The sequence below is a fragment of the Tamandua tetradactyla genome, chromosome 6 (assembly GCF_023851605.1).
Source record: "Tamandua tetradactyla isolate mTamTet1 chromosome 6, mTamTet1.pri, whole genome shotgun sequence".
NCBI classification, from domain to species: domain Eukaryota; kingdom Metazoa; phylum Chordata; class Mammalia; order Pilosa; family Myrmecophagidae; genus Tamandua; species Tamandua tetradactyla.
Window position 1 is genome coordinate 166,548,605 of NC_135332.1, and position 14,891 is coordinate 166,563,495.

The window sequence follows — 14,891 nt, forward strand, 5'->3', positions numbered from 1 at the left end:
GAAGATAAAGGAGAGGGGGATTTTGTGTCATGAAGTGATTAAATTAAATGACCTCTAAGTGTTTTTCAAACCTGTGATCTAATTAGTTTATGGTTATCTAAATATTTTAGGAAGAAATAGGAAGACAGAGACAGAAACAGAAACACACTGTGTATTCAGGACCTTATTTCAATGCAGTCTTTGAACTAATGTTCAATTATTTCCAAGAGCTCTGAGCATATGGCCTAACTTCTTAGAGATTTGCCAGACTTGTTTTATGGGGATCATTCTATTCCAAAGAGAGTTAGCAGGGAATATCACTCCAATTTACAGAAGGAAAAGTTGAGGCAATTATGCAAATGACCCACCTTCTCACGAACCCACAAACTGAATCACAATGGCTTTCCCACAAAATTTGTCCTCTTCCCAATGACATATATAATGCCATGGAAACCAGGACACAGCCTTCTAACCTCTCACATTCAGATTTCCCTACCTCAATGCAGAAGGGTGTTCTCTGGGTTTTCCTGGTGAACTGTTTGGGAATTTCAGATTTTAGAAACCAAGTCAACTGTCAGAAAGCTTTCTTAGATAGGGCTGAGATTATTATGCTCAGTCAATCATTAGGACAACAGGAAATCTTTGTTCCTTTTGCTACTCCTTTTCCAAAACATGTAATATATACCTGCATATAAATTGATCATGGCTGGCATTTATTCAGAGCCATTCATTCAACAGCTCTGAATGTTCGATCCTCTTCCAACAGATGAAGATCTAGACTTTTCAATAAAATGGATTCAGTTGGCTAGTTTGGCATGACTTATAAAGTACTATATATTTTCTTACTCAACCAATTCATTGGCTGCTTGCTTATTTTGTTTTATTTTGATTAAACTGCTTCTACCAGAGAGAAACTTCTTTGATTTAGATTTTTGGAGATATTCTCTCTAACTTGGACCTCACTCCAGGGAACTCCCTATTCGTTAGCATGTAACATCACTTACCCTTAGCTACTATCTCTGAGGCTAGCCCACTGTGGATATTTTGATCATGATTGATTTTGTTGGGTCCATGGCTTGATTAAAATTCCAACTGTTGAGTGATTCAGACAGGGAGGTCTTGTCCATTGACTAGCAAGATGCATGATATGGATATGAATTTCTTCGCAACCCTGGAGGGCTTAGTTCCCTGCAAGGCAATTATAAATGTCAAATGAGCTCAGAGCTAATGTTAGGGAGAATAAAAGAAAAAAGGAGTCCAGTGTTTAGGTAAGAATAAACACACGCACATTAAAATTGAATAATGGATCCTATATATAAATCTGAACTTCTACCAATAGCATCTGAGTGGCCTTCATTTGCAGGGTACTTTAGTAGCTGCTGTGGTGTGACACCCAGTTTCTCCTTTTCAGTTCTGAGTTACAAATTCCCTAGCTGCTGTGAGTGTAGGCTGCCGATAGCTCACAGTTGACTACTTCAGTAAGGGAGCTGCCTTACTCAAGTTTGCATGTCCACCATGGGTTATCCCACATCCAACGATGAGTCTCTAGAGTTCACTCAGTGGGACAGGTGGTGGCTGTAGTGCAATTATATCACAGTTCAATTTTTTCCCTCTGTACAGTGTGGTCTCCTCACTCCCTCAGAGGTGTTGTTGCCAATAAATGTTCCCATTATAATTTCCATCTCAGCACCATTGCCCAAGGAACCGATTGATCTATAGTAGATACTGCCCTTTGTACTGGGTGGTAACTTTTACTGGGTAGTAACAAATGATGATTGTTACAAAGATCAATACCCATCCTGCCCTCTACTTGCTCACAATGAAGTGAAGGACACAGAATGATCAAAAAGATACGTAATTAAAGAAGACCATCCCTTCTCCTGCGAAGTAGGTTTCTGTTGCACCTTTTATTTGCTTTCAGGGTGCTCCATGCCGACCTCTATTTAGATCATATATATTACATTATATCATTTTGCTGTTATTGTGGCTTTCTTGCACAAGGTGGTGAAAATTTTGGAGACAAGGACGTACTTTTCTTTACCTTTATATCTATAGCATGTTGCCTGGAATATGACAGGTGCCAAGCAAAGTTGCATTTGAACTGAGGTATGAAGTGATGCACAAAAATAAGCAACATAATTTGGAAATTTAAAGCAAAACCTTATGCTTATACAGTGATTAGACTTTATAAAAGTATGGAATTTGGGTTTGATTTTGAAGAGATTTAGCAAATTTGGGGACAGAGATATTTCAGACTGAGAAAGCAACATTGACTAGGATATGAAGGAAATGATTAATTCATATATATTATTTTAATTATAATAAACAGAAGATTTCCAAGTGAATTTAAGCAAAATCTCTATTTAAATACAACAGTATATTTCTTGGAACTTCTGGCAAGTATTTCAGTTGTATCACCTAAGCTCTTAAAACCAGGAACTATAATATCAGAAACCACAGCTGTCTCCATTGTCCCTCCAGAAAAACAAGTTTCCCATCTCTGCTTGTGTGCTCCCTCTTTTCTTTCTCTGTAAGCCTTTATCTTTACTTTTACTTCTACATTTAAGAACTAAAAGAGGCTATATAGATCTGTGAGTAGAGAATGAGAGATAATTGTCTGAGCCATTGTCAGACGTCAATTCCTGGTTCAATCTTAGTGATCAGCAGAGGTTGTGGGAGACACTCTGAAAAAAGGAGCATATAGAGGAATGAATGGGTGGACAGATCAGGAACTCCAGGAGGTGTGCTCAGATACACACCTCAGGATAGATGAGTAGGTATTTCATTCCAAATAGTGGTGATCCTTATCAACTGGGACAGCAAATTGTTTTAGTAAATTTTATAATTCAGTGTGTGCACGGTTACATGTGTATGTAACAGGGCAGACTAATTAAATTGTGATGGCAGACTTGCTTTCAAAATTATATTTAGATTAAACTAATATTACAATCCTGAGTTCCCTGAGTGAATGCAAAGGGCTGGAGAAGAGGAGAAGTGGTGTTAAAAAGGGAATTTAGTTTTTCAAATCACTTTGTCCAGGCTTAACAGTTGCTACATATAATCCTCCAAGTGAACATTTCCAACCACAAGCAGCATTTCTACACACCTTATATGTACCAAGACCAGAGAACACAGCAGTGAATAAGGCATCATTTTTATCTTCAAAAAGCTAACAGGCTAACTGTTTGTTTTGATGGCTGGAGGTTTAGGAGGGTTAGAGGAGTAGTGACACATAAGAAAATATTAAAATTTGCTAAGTGCAGTAACGGAGGGAGAACACAACACTCGGGGCACATCCTTGAGCCCTGCAGAGCTCAAGGATGTCTCAACATAGGAGGTGACATTTCATCTGAGTCTTAAGTAATGAGTATCACTGGCCAGACGGGAAAGGGGAAAGGAGAATTGGCAAAGAAAACAGCATATGCAATGTCAGAACATCATTAAAAAAACAGGAAATGTTGGAATAAAGGTGAAGAAAAATTAGTAGCAAAAACAAAAGAGGTGTTTGTGTGTGTATGCACGCGTGTGTGTGAACATGTAGGGACAGGGGACAGGTAGAAGAATAAGACAGAACTATTTGCAAAATTTGAAGGGATGAAGGGCTTCCCATTTATTAGGCCAGGGGATGCCAATAAGCAGAATGTGGAGAGTGAGAGAAGAAAGTGACTTAATCAAATGTGTGATCACAAGGCCTGAGATTGGGGACCTGGGTGTCCACAAGAGATGCTCTAGCCCACCAGCCACGGCATTTGCAGAAGAGAAGAGCTTGAGAAAGAGAGAAGAAAAAGGAGAGAGAAAGAGGAATGAAAGTAGAAGATCTTTGAAAAAAGTCTGCTCATTTCCACAGAGCAATAGGGAAGCACGCTTTTGCAGTAGGTGAATATCTTTGCCCCACATGGCCATCGCAGGTTTTGTCCAGCAATACATACATCAAAGGATATTTGTGTATTGAAAACTTAGCTGTAAAATGCCCAAAAGTCTGGTTACCTTTTCCTAGTATCCTGTTTTTAAGATTCCCCAAAACAAAACAAAACAAAGCTCAATTGTCTTGTGTCCATAATTCATCAGGACACAACACCTTTTAGAAGGAAAACGAGTCCAGGGGTTCCATGGAGGGGCGTGGTTAAGAGCATGGAATCTGGGGCCAGACCGCTGGGTTTCAAAATCCATTACTTTTGACTGTGGCCTTCGGCAAGATATTTAGCTTCTCTCTGTGCCTTAGGTCCTCATTTGTAAAATAGGAATCAGAAAAGTACCAGCCTCGTAGTGTTGCCATGAAGCTTAAATGAGTTAGTAAGTGTAAAAAGTGTAGAACAACGCCTGACACATCCTATGTGTACACTCCTTAGGAAGGAGTCTTCCTGTAAATGCCTCCTGGCTGACTTGAAGAATGTCACCTCCTGAAGTTTCCTAGTGATTGACCGTCAGTAACTCAGGTTCACTGCCCAAGCCATCACTTCTTCTATATCTCTAGGGTTGCAGCCAGGACTGGAAGAATAAAAGGTTTGGGTCAAACATTTAGAAATGTTCATTGTAATCACTAATTTTGGCACGTCTTCGCATATAATCCTACACTCTTACCTAGATATTACCCACTTTTATGACTTGTCTTCCCACAAGAATGTCAAGTTCTTCATGGAAAGGACTCCCCCCCACTTCTTCATCTTCAACAATACCTGGCACATTGTTGGCATAAAGGAGATGCAGGAATAACATGCACGTGTAAAGCTTCGGAATGCAGAAGTGCTAGCTGGTTGGTTTGTACACACAGAGTACCTGTGTCTTTTACCACAGTCCCTGTCCAAATAGTCCAGAGCCCTACTAATGTCCTTCCACCACAAAAAAAAAAACACTTCTGAAGATTTTCCAGTGTCTCCACAATAGGATTCTACCCTACCTATCCAATTTAATCCAACAACAACTGCTAACATTCTTCAGTTGCTTACTGGGTACAGGGCATTGTTCTTAATTGTTTTATTAAGTCCTCACAGACATTTTGGGAGGTAGGCAATATTATTATCTCCATTTTGTAGGTTAGGAAACTGAGGCATAAAGTTTTGAAGCTATTGTTTTAGTCTACCAAAGCTGCCAGAATGCAACACACCAGAGATGGATTGGCTTTCAATAAAAGGGGATTTATTTACTTAATATATAGCTCTTCAGAGGAAAGGCAGCTAACTTTCAACTGAGGTTCTTTCTTACATGGGAAGGCACAGGGCGAGCTCTGCTAGCCTTCTCTCCAAGCCTCTGGGTTCCAACAACTTTTCCCAGGGTGATTCCTTTCTGCATCTCCATGAGCCTGGGCTGAGCTGAGATGCCAAGATGAGGTATGCTGAGCTGCTTGGGCTGTGCTATGTTGACCTCTCTCATTTAAGCACCCAGCCAGTTAAATCAAACGTTATTCATTGCAGGAGGCATCATTCATTGCAGCAGGCACGCCTCCTGGCTGACTGCAGATGTAATCAGCAACAGATGAGGTTCACATGCCATTGGCTCCTGTCCACAGCAATAGAATTAGGCACCTGCACCTGACCAAGTTGACACCTGAGTCTACCACAGCCATATGCCCAGTTTAGTAAGCAGTGGAGCTGGGATTTGAACCCATCCCCCACCCCAACCACCACCTCCCTTAACTGCCAAGCCCGTGCTCAGGGACTCAGACCAGCCTATTTCAGGAAAATACCATTCCCATTTCTTTCTTCACACTTTCACTCTCATTGTTCCTCTAACAATTAAGAGTCAGAATTTCTCTAGGTCTCTGCCCCTTTACTCTTTACTGCTAAGATTTCCCTCAATAGTAGGCACATGGAAGTTTTCATATCCTCTTAAACATTCTGGACTTCAGAGCCTGCATCATGCTGAGTTAAATACTCTTATGTATTTTCAACTAACAGTCTCGACTGACAGGCTTGGAAATGTATTCTTCCTTCCTCCACTCCATATAGTGGGCTGAATGCTAAACCATATTCAACATTCTATACAGACTAAAGGATTAGTGGGTTTCCAGGGTGCAACTGTAAGCACTTTGAATTGTATCACTATATAGCAACCTGGTAGAATCCTCACACCTACTATACACTTTGAACATTGACTAAAGCTTATTTAGCATCTGCATGTGCATGCCTCCATGCTGGCGACTGGAGACACAAAGGTGGATTGCCAGAGCTCAGTAAATTGGGAGAGGCATTCACAACTGGTGGGCACAGGCCAGCGGGATTCAGTAACCTAAAATAGAGTGATGCCTAAATGTTCATGGGAATGAATAGAAAAGAACAATCAGTAATGTCTGGAGATTGTGTATCTTTCTCCACACTTGTTCTAACCTGAAAGATAGGCAGGCTGGAGATGATGATTTGAAGAACAAGGCAGGACAATGAGCAAGGTACTCACATGATCTCCAGAATCTGTTTCCAAATGTCATTTAGCAACTTCATCGCAAATGTTTGCTTTTTCTCTGGGCTCTGTTAGTAAAGGTCTGAATTATGTAACAACAATACCACTGCATCCAGCTTGCCTTTCAGAATTCCCCTTGGTAGCAATTAGCATTTATTTTACAATTTTTTTCTGTTGGAGGATATGTTGGCTCTTGGCTGGAATAAACTGTAGAACTGAGTGGGGCAAAAATAACTGGATTCAAAGTTGAGCAAACAATTAAAATCTGAGAAATTGTAAAGCAATTTCTCCAGAAGCTTCAACGACAGATATATCTGCTGTTTTTAATCTAGACTCAAGGCCAACACAGAAGGGGCTCTCTGTGCTACTCGACTCACGGATTACTCAATATGAAGTAACAAACACAGAAAATAAAAATGCGGGTCTGCTCTGCAACAAGGCTGACATGTGGTTAATCAAGCTTCATGTAGATTTTAGAAAAAAGTATATACAATCTGCTCAGAAATAACAAATGAACATATGTCAAGAATAAAACAAAAAACAGAGTTGCAGAGGAGAGAACTTTAGAGATTCTCTCATAAGCACATTTATGATGGAGAAGATTGGATTAGGAAAAACACTAGTCTGGTGGGCTTTTAACTGAATTGCAATTTAGCCCAGCGCCAAATTCTTTCCTCTGGCCATTGCATACACAGGTTTATTAGTCACCGTATGGCTGTTAAATGGAGTTGAAGAGAGCACTGGGGCATGGAGTTATCCAAGAAGAGTGAGGCTAATTGTGGTCAATAGAAAGGCAGAAAATTTGAAAAATGGCATCTGGGCTCTGTCACTTACCATCATGTCTTTTCTTTGGGTTATGCATACTCAGTTCCCATTCCCTCTCAGCATCACTCTGCTCCTATGGATTTTTAAAAAATACTAATTTATTAAATAATAATTTAATATCAAATTATCAAATAAATTATCAAATTCTATAATAAATTTTTATTATAGAAATTACAGGTTTACAGAATAACCATGTATAAAATACAGAGTACCCATATACTACCCTATTATTAACACCTTACATTAGTGTGGTATACATGCTGCAATGGATGAAAGAACACTTTCATAATTGTACTATGAATTATAGTCCATGACTTACTTTAGGGTTAACTGTTTATGTTGTACTGTCCTATGGATGTTTAAAAACTTTTTATTCTAGTTTATATGTGCAACCTAAAATTTCCCCTATTAATCACATTCAAATATATAATTCAGTATTGTTAATTACATTCACAATGTTGAGCCAAGATCACCACCATGCATTTCAAAAGTTTTCCCATCAAGCCAGACGGAAACAAAGTATAATTTAAGCATTAACTCCCAATTCTCTATCTTCCCAAGCTGGGCCTGGTAACCTATATTCTAGTTTCTGACTTTATGAATTTGCTTATTCTGATTATTTCGTATCAGTGAGATCATACCATATTTGTTCTTTTGTGTCTGGCTTATTGAAATCAACATGCTGTCTACAAGGTTTATCCATGTTGTCACGTGTATCAGAACTTCATTCTTTTTTATGGCTGCATACTATTCTATTGAGTTTATGTCCTAAATTTTGTTTACCCATTCACCAGTTGATGGACACTTGGATTGCTTTCATCTTTAGGCAATTGTGAATAATGCTGCTATGATTATGGTGTGAAAATATCTGCTTATGTCCCTTGATTTCAATTCTTTTGGGTATATAGCTAGTAGTGGGATTCCTGGGCCATATGGTAATTGCATATTTAATTTTCTGAGGAACTGCCAAGCTGACTTCCACAGCTGCTACAGTTTTTTTTTTTTTAACATTTTAACCAGCAATGAATGAGTACTCCTATTTCCCTACATCCTCTCCAACATTTGTAATTTTCCATTTTTTTTAATAGTACTCACTCTAGTGAGTATGAAATGCTATCTTATTGTGGTTTTGATTTGCCTTTTGCTAGCAGTTAATGCTGTTTGGTCATTTGTATATCTTCTTTGGAGAAATGTCTGTTCAAGTCTTTTGCCCATTTTTAAATTGGGTGTATGTTTTTTTGTTGTTGAGTTGTAGGATTTCTGTATATATTCTGGATATTAAACCCTTATTGGATGTGTAGTTTACAAATATTTTTCCCATTGTGTAGGTGGTCATTTTACTTTTAAAAATTTTTGGAAATGCAGAAGTTTTTTAATTTTGATGAGGTTCCATTTATCATTCTTTTCTTTTGTTGCTTGTGTTTTAGGTGTAAAGCCTGAGAAACCATTGCCGAAGACAAAGCCCTGAAGATGCTTCCCTGTGTTTTCTACTAGGAGTTTTACAGTTCTGGTACTTATATTTAAGTCTATTATCCATTTTGAGTCTATTTTTGTTTATGGTATGAAATAGGGGATCCACCTCCATTCTTTTGCATATGGATATCCAGTTTTCCTAGCAACATTTGTTGAAGAGACTACTCTTCCCAATTGAATGGACTTGGCATCCTTGTGAAAGATTAGTTGGCCATAAATGTGAGGGTTGATTTCTGAACTCTCAGTTTGATTCCACTGGTTGTCTGTCTTGTGCCAGTGCTATCCTTTTTGATTACTATGGTTTTGTAATAAGTTTCAAGATCAGGAAGTGTGAGTCCTCCAACTTCATTCTTTGTTCTTTTTCAAGAAGATTTTGGCTATTCAGGATTCCTTACCCTTCTATATAAATTTGATGGTTGGCTTTTCCAATTCACAAAGAAGGATGTTGGAACTCTGATTGCAATTACATTGATCTGTAAATCACTTTGGGTAGACTTGACGTATTACAATATTTAGCCCTCCAATCAATGAACATAAGTATCCTTCCTTTTATTTAGACCTTCTTTGATTTTTTTAGCAATATTTTATAGTCTTCTATGTACAAACCCTTTAGATGCTTACTTAAATTTACCATAGATATTAAATTATTTTTGGTTGCTATTGTAAGTGAAATTTTTTTCTTCATTTCTTGTCCCAATTCTTCATTACTAGTGCAGAGAAACACGACTGATTTTTAGGTGTTGATCTTGTACCCTGATACTTTGTGGAATTAATTTATTAGCTCTAGGAGCTCTGTTGTGGATTTTCCAGGATTTTCTGTATAAAGAATCATGTCATATGCAGTATAGGGAAAGTTTTACTTCCTTCTTTTCAATTTGGATGCCTTTTATTTATTTTGCTAGCCTAATTGCTTTGGCTAGAACTTCCAGTACAATGTAAAGAAACAGTAATGGTAGTGGGCATCCTTGTCTTGTTCCAGATCTTAGGGGGAAGTTTTCAGTCTTTCATCATTAAGTATGACGTTAGCTGTGGATTTTTCATTTATGTCCTCTATCATGTTTGGAATTTTCCTTATGTTTCCAGTTTTCTACATCTTTTTATTAAGAATGCTGGATTTTGTCAAATGCCTTTTCTTCATCAATGGAAGTGATCATGCATTTTTTTTGCCCCTTTGTTCTGTTAATGCGGTATAGTATACTAATTGATTTTCTTATGTTGAACCACCCTGCATACCTGAGATATATTCCTACTTCATCATGGTATATAATTCTTTTAATGTGCTCTTGAATTTGGTTTGGGCTCATAGAATGATTTAGGGAATGTACCATCCTCTTCAGGGTTTTGGAAGATTTTGAGCAGGATTGTGGTTAATTCTTCTTTAAATGTTTTGTAAATTTCCCTTGTGAAACCATCTGGTCCTGGTTTTTCTTTTTTGGGAGGTTTTTGATTACCGAGTCAATCTCCTTAGTAGTTATGGGTTTGTTGAGATCTCATATTTCTTCTTGAGTTAGTATAGGTAGTTTATGTGTTGCTAGAAATCTGTCCATTTTCCTTTTGGTTACCATGGAGCTAAAATTTAACATTACAAATATAGAACAATCATTTTTTATTTGCTACCAACTTAGCTTTAATAGCAAACATGTCCATTGTCCCTATACTTCTCCACCCTCCCCAACTTTTTTGCACTTGTCACAAATTATATCTTGGTACATTGTATTTCCCAAACCAATGAATTATCATTATTTTTTATTCATTTCCATTTTAGCACCTGTAAGAAGTAAGAAGTGGAATTCCATACCAAAAAAAGATAGAGTTACATATTGGCATTTTAAATTACCCAAATCCTATCTTTACTTGAGGTCTTTGTTTCTCTATGTCACTTTGATCCACTGTCTACTGTTCTTTCCTTTTAGTCTGCAGAACTCCCTTTAGCATTGACTATAGAGCAGGTCTAGTGGTAATGAAGTCGCTTTGCTTCTGTTTACCTGGGAATGTCTTAATCTCTTCCTCATTTTTGAAAGTATTGCCAGATATAAAATTCTTGGTTGGCAATTGTTTTCTCTCAGCACTTTAAGTATTTCAACCCACTGCCTCCTTGCCTGCATCATTTACCATGATCTCCCAGCCTCTTCTTCCCGTGTTTCTCTGGATGCAGCACAGTATTCTGTCAGACCCTGGAGTTTCAAAACAGTTAATTCAGACAGTTCCTTACTGTATAAGAGTTTTCTGGGAGAGGGGCTGATTCCCGGAGCTTCCTTCTCTGCCATCTTCCCATTCCTCAGTATTTTTGAAACACCTTTTCTCACCACTACAGTGTGCTCCAAAGACAACAACTGAATTTTCTATTTCAGTAAATGAAACAAACTGAGAAGTGTAGCCTTGTACCAGTGAAATTAAATTATATTATTGACCTATCTGCCACATCATAATGTGACACTATCTGGAAATGTAGTTACAATTCTCAGGTATTGCTGCAACTACTGTGCATGTGCTTGTGTGTATGTGTATGTGTATGTGTTTTCCTGCGTTCATAATAGAAGGAAATTCTATTTTTCAGCTTGAGGTTAATGAAAATCCCTGACTTCTATCAGGTTGAGAGCCCCTGATTTATTACTAAAGGAAACCTTTATCATCTGTCTTATCATTGCAATAACTGGTAAACTCAAGACCAGGACACAACTTATTCTCTCTCTTCATATCTCCAGAGAATGGATCACTTCTTATCCCTTGTAAGAACTGAACAAGAAGGTTTTTAGTATGAAATTTAAAACACCAATTTATGTATAGCATACATGTTCCAAGTTAACCACATGCATTCCCAGAGTTAGTTATAATTTTCTTTGATATAAGTTGTATTTTGCCTTATAATATATTCAATTGTATTCATGTCTGTCTCTTCAAGCAAATTGCATAATCTTAAGGGTGGACTCTGCATCTAGTTATCTCTGATCAGGTAATGATAGATTAAACAAAAGTGGTGGTAAGATTACATTTGTGAATTAGGTTAACGTAATGAGAAGGAAGAAGTGATACATTTGTCGAGAGAGTTAGGGAAGCCAAAGTTTGATGCAAGATTTTGGATTAGAGCTTCTTGGAAAATTAATATAAATAGGAAAGCTAAGGCACAATGAGTCCAGTTTAGGGCTGCCAACATAATGTTCTTCCATTCCCTTCAATATAGCAATTACAATGTCTTCCCCTCTTACACCATAACACAATCGTAATGGTCTGAAATGTGATAGAACATGAAATGTGATAGTACATAGAATCAGCCTTGCAAATTACAGAACTGTCATATTTCCATATAGTCTGAAAAAACCACTTTTTTTTTTGCTTCTTCACTCTTAGAAGGGAAAAAAGATAAATTAAAAGTGTCATTTTGTAGTGAGATCTATGCTCATTGTGTCATATTTTGTGTTTTCCATCTTGATTTCTGGAAGGTGATATGTAGGTTTGGATGGAATTTTAAAACATAGAAGAAGAGGATATTGTGATACTTTATTCATATGCTATATGTAGGCCTATCCATGTGAGACAATCAAAATGAAAATATGTGTTTCTAGGAAAATAAATTTATACGTTGCGTTTGTATTGCAATTGTATGCAAATCAATCATGCAGTTGGAAAGAAAGGACTAGAATTTTTAAGAATGTTAATATCAGGGATTTAAATATTTTTGATTTGCTAAACTATATTTAGGGCAAAGGTATTCAATATAAAAACTGAAGTTTCTATAATATAATAATTATATTGTTATATTATAATTCTATATTATAGTTGGAGCATAGATTCTGGAGTTAAACAGTTTATATTTTGATATACTACTTATATATAAGAATATAATATAGTTAGCATGATACTTGGATCATTAAAAAGTGCTCAGTGAAAATGCATTAATTATTACTGAATGGTTAATGAGTTTATGGGTAGTGACAACATTTGAAAATCATCCTTTCAGAGAAAAGGTGACTTCTCTGAGAAAATAAAAACTGAAAATGAGTGAATTCACTGAGAGTGTCATAAGAAGAGAATGGAATAGACCAAACAAATTATTCTTGGGGAAGAAAGAGAAGCTAAAAGAGGAATTATAGGCAGTGTCATCAGGGAGCAGAAATGGAATTATGACACTGTGGTGACATTTAAGTCTTATAGAAGGAAATCTTTTGAGGGAAATTAAAAGCGAGAAATTTCATTGAATTGGAAAATTGGAAGAAAACTGATAAAAATGCAGTTTTACTAGAGTTCTGGAACTATTATTGAGAGGAATGAGAAATGCAGGAAAAATGTAAGCCATAAATATAGAACAAACATTTTGGCAGTGACTAGAACTAAAAGTATCAGATAATAGACGGAGGGTGTAGTAGGGTAATGTTTTGTTTTTTGTTTTCAAGACAAGGCAAAGGTTAGGTGAACCCTTTGGAGAAAAGGTGAAGATGACTGAAAATACAAAGAAAAGATGAGATAATTGAAGAAGCAAAGTCCCAAAGGGGATTGGAAGGAAGTGATAGAGTCAAATTGAGAGATGAATTTATAGAAAGGAGGAAGGATATATCTTTCTCTAAGGCAAGACAGAAGGATTAAAAATGGGTATGGTTAGAGAGAATTAAAGGTCAAGTTGCTAGAAAAAGAGGCTCAGACCAGGTGGTCTGAATTTCCTCATTAAGGTATAGATAAAGGTGTAAAGGGGAATGTACTGCTGTCCTCTATGGCTTGAGAACTAATCTGGAAGCATCAACCTGTGTGCTCTCTTCCACTGAAATCTATGAGGCTAAGGAAGGTGGGTGGACATGAAACTCTCAGCTAAGATGGTAGGCTAGGACAATGAATTGTAACCGAAGGTAAAATGGACCATTGCAAGGAAATAGTTCAAAAGCAGAAGAATGTCCCAAGTGGAAGGCAAATGCATATAGGTCATATGAGTCAGTTAAATCAGGTTTGCCTTCTTTAGCTAATTTGAAGTTCCAAGAGTGAGTGAATCTAATCTCTTTTAGCCAGTGAAGTTAATGCGATTTGATTGAATGAGGAACCATGTGATGCAAGAGTTACTTTAATTTGGTATTTTGGCATGAGCCAACCCTGATTTGCAAATGCCCCATATGAAATCCAGCCTTTAAATTGATGAGACCCACTAGACTTCAATAGAATTCTGACACATACGTGTAGAGCAATTCTAATTCCATCCAATTTCTCATTCTTCCTCTTGCATTATGCAGTGCTGCCAGAGCAGCTGTATTTCCTGAAAGCTCCCTCTTCCTCAACGCAGATGTTATTCCAATTGTAACTTTTTTTAATTGTGTGATGTGATGGGTCTAATTCAAACAATGGCCAAAGTCTGACCTGGTCTCTAAGACAAAAAGTCACATATTTGCCTTGTTTCTCTGCCCATAAAGAACTTAATGGAGGCTTAGAGGTTTTCCTTGAAAATAACAAGGTATATTCTCATAGCTAACCAACCAAGTACCAATTGATATACATATTTTTAAATCCAAGTCTATTTTACTGTTTAATTGCTTCTTACCTACTTCTCACTTTTTTACCTTCGAGAAAAATACATTATATCACCTCCAATATATGTAGATATGTGCATATCAAAAAATTTGTTTAGCGGATATCTTCCTTTTCAGATTGAAATAATAATGTTTATGTTTTTGTGATGATTGCTCTATAGAGCATCCTTTGGTTCTTACATGTAGATAGTGGCATTTTATTTCTGACACCTCTCTGGGTCAATCAGGTGGGTTACTGATCTCTACAGAGTGCAGGTTGGAGGTCTGGATATAAAATGTTAAAAGATATTAACGTCCACTCGTATTACTTTTTATAGAAAAGTACAGATAATAGAATGGGTAAGGGGTTGGGTTAAAGGAAAATGAATGCAGACCAGATGTTGGATGGCAAGTTTCCATTCAGAGAATAATAAATGCAGGCCCCGGGATGCCAGATGAAGTTCAAGAGCACCAATTTAATTTAATGAACAATTGATACCCTTCAAGGGTAAAGGCAGGGCCGAATGAGACAAATAATGACTATGTGTAACTGCTATTCTTCTTATTGGTTTGGTGTAAAAAACATGTTCTTAGACATGACCAGGATTCACAAATGATGCCAACTTGGCTGAGCTTTAGATATGGCAGGGCTGTAATAAAGAAGGTCCAACATCCCTAGCGCAGTGTTCCCCTGGGGCTGCTTACAGGCCAGGGGAGGGCAGGTCCAGAGCCCCA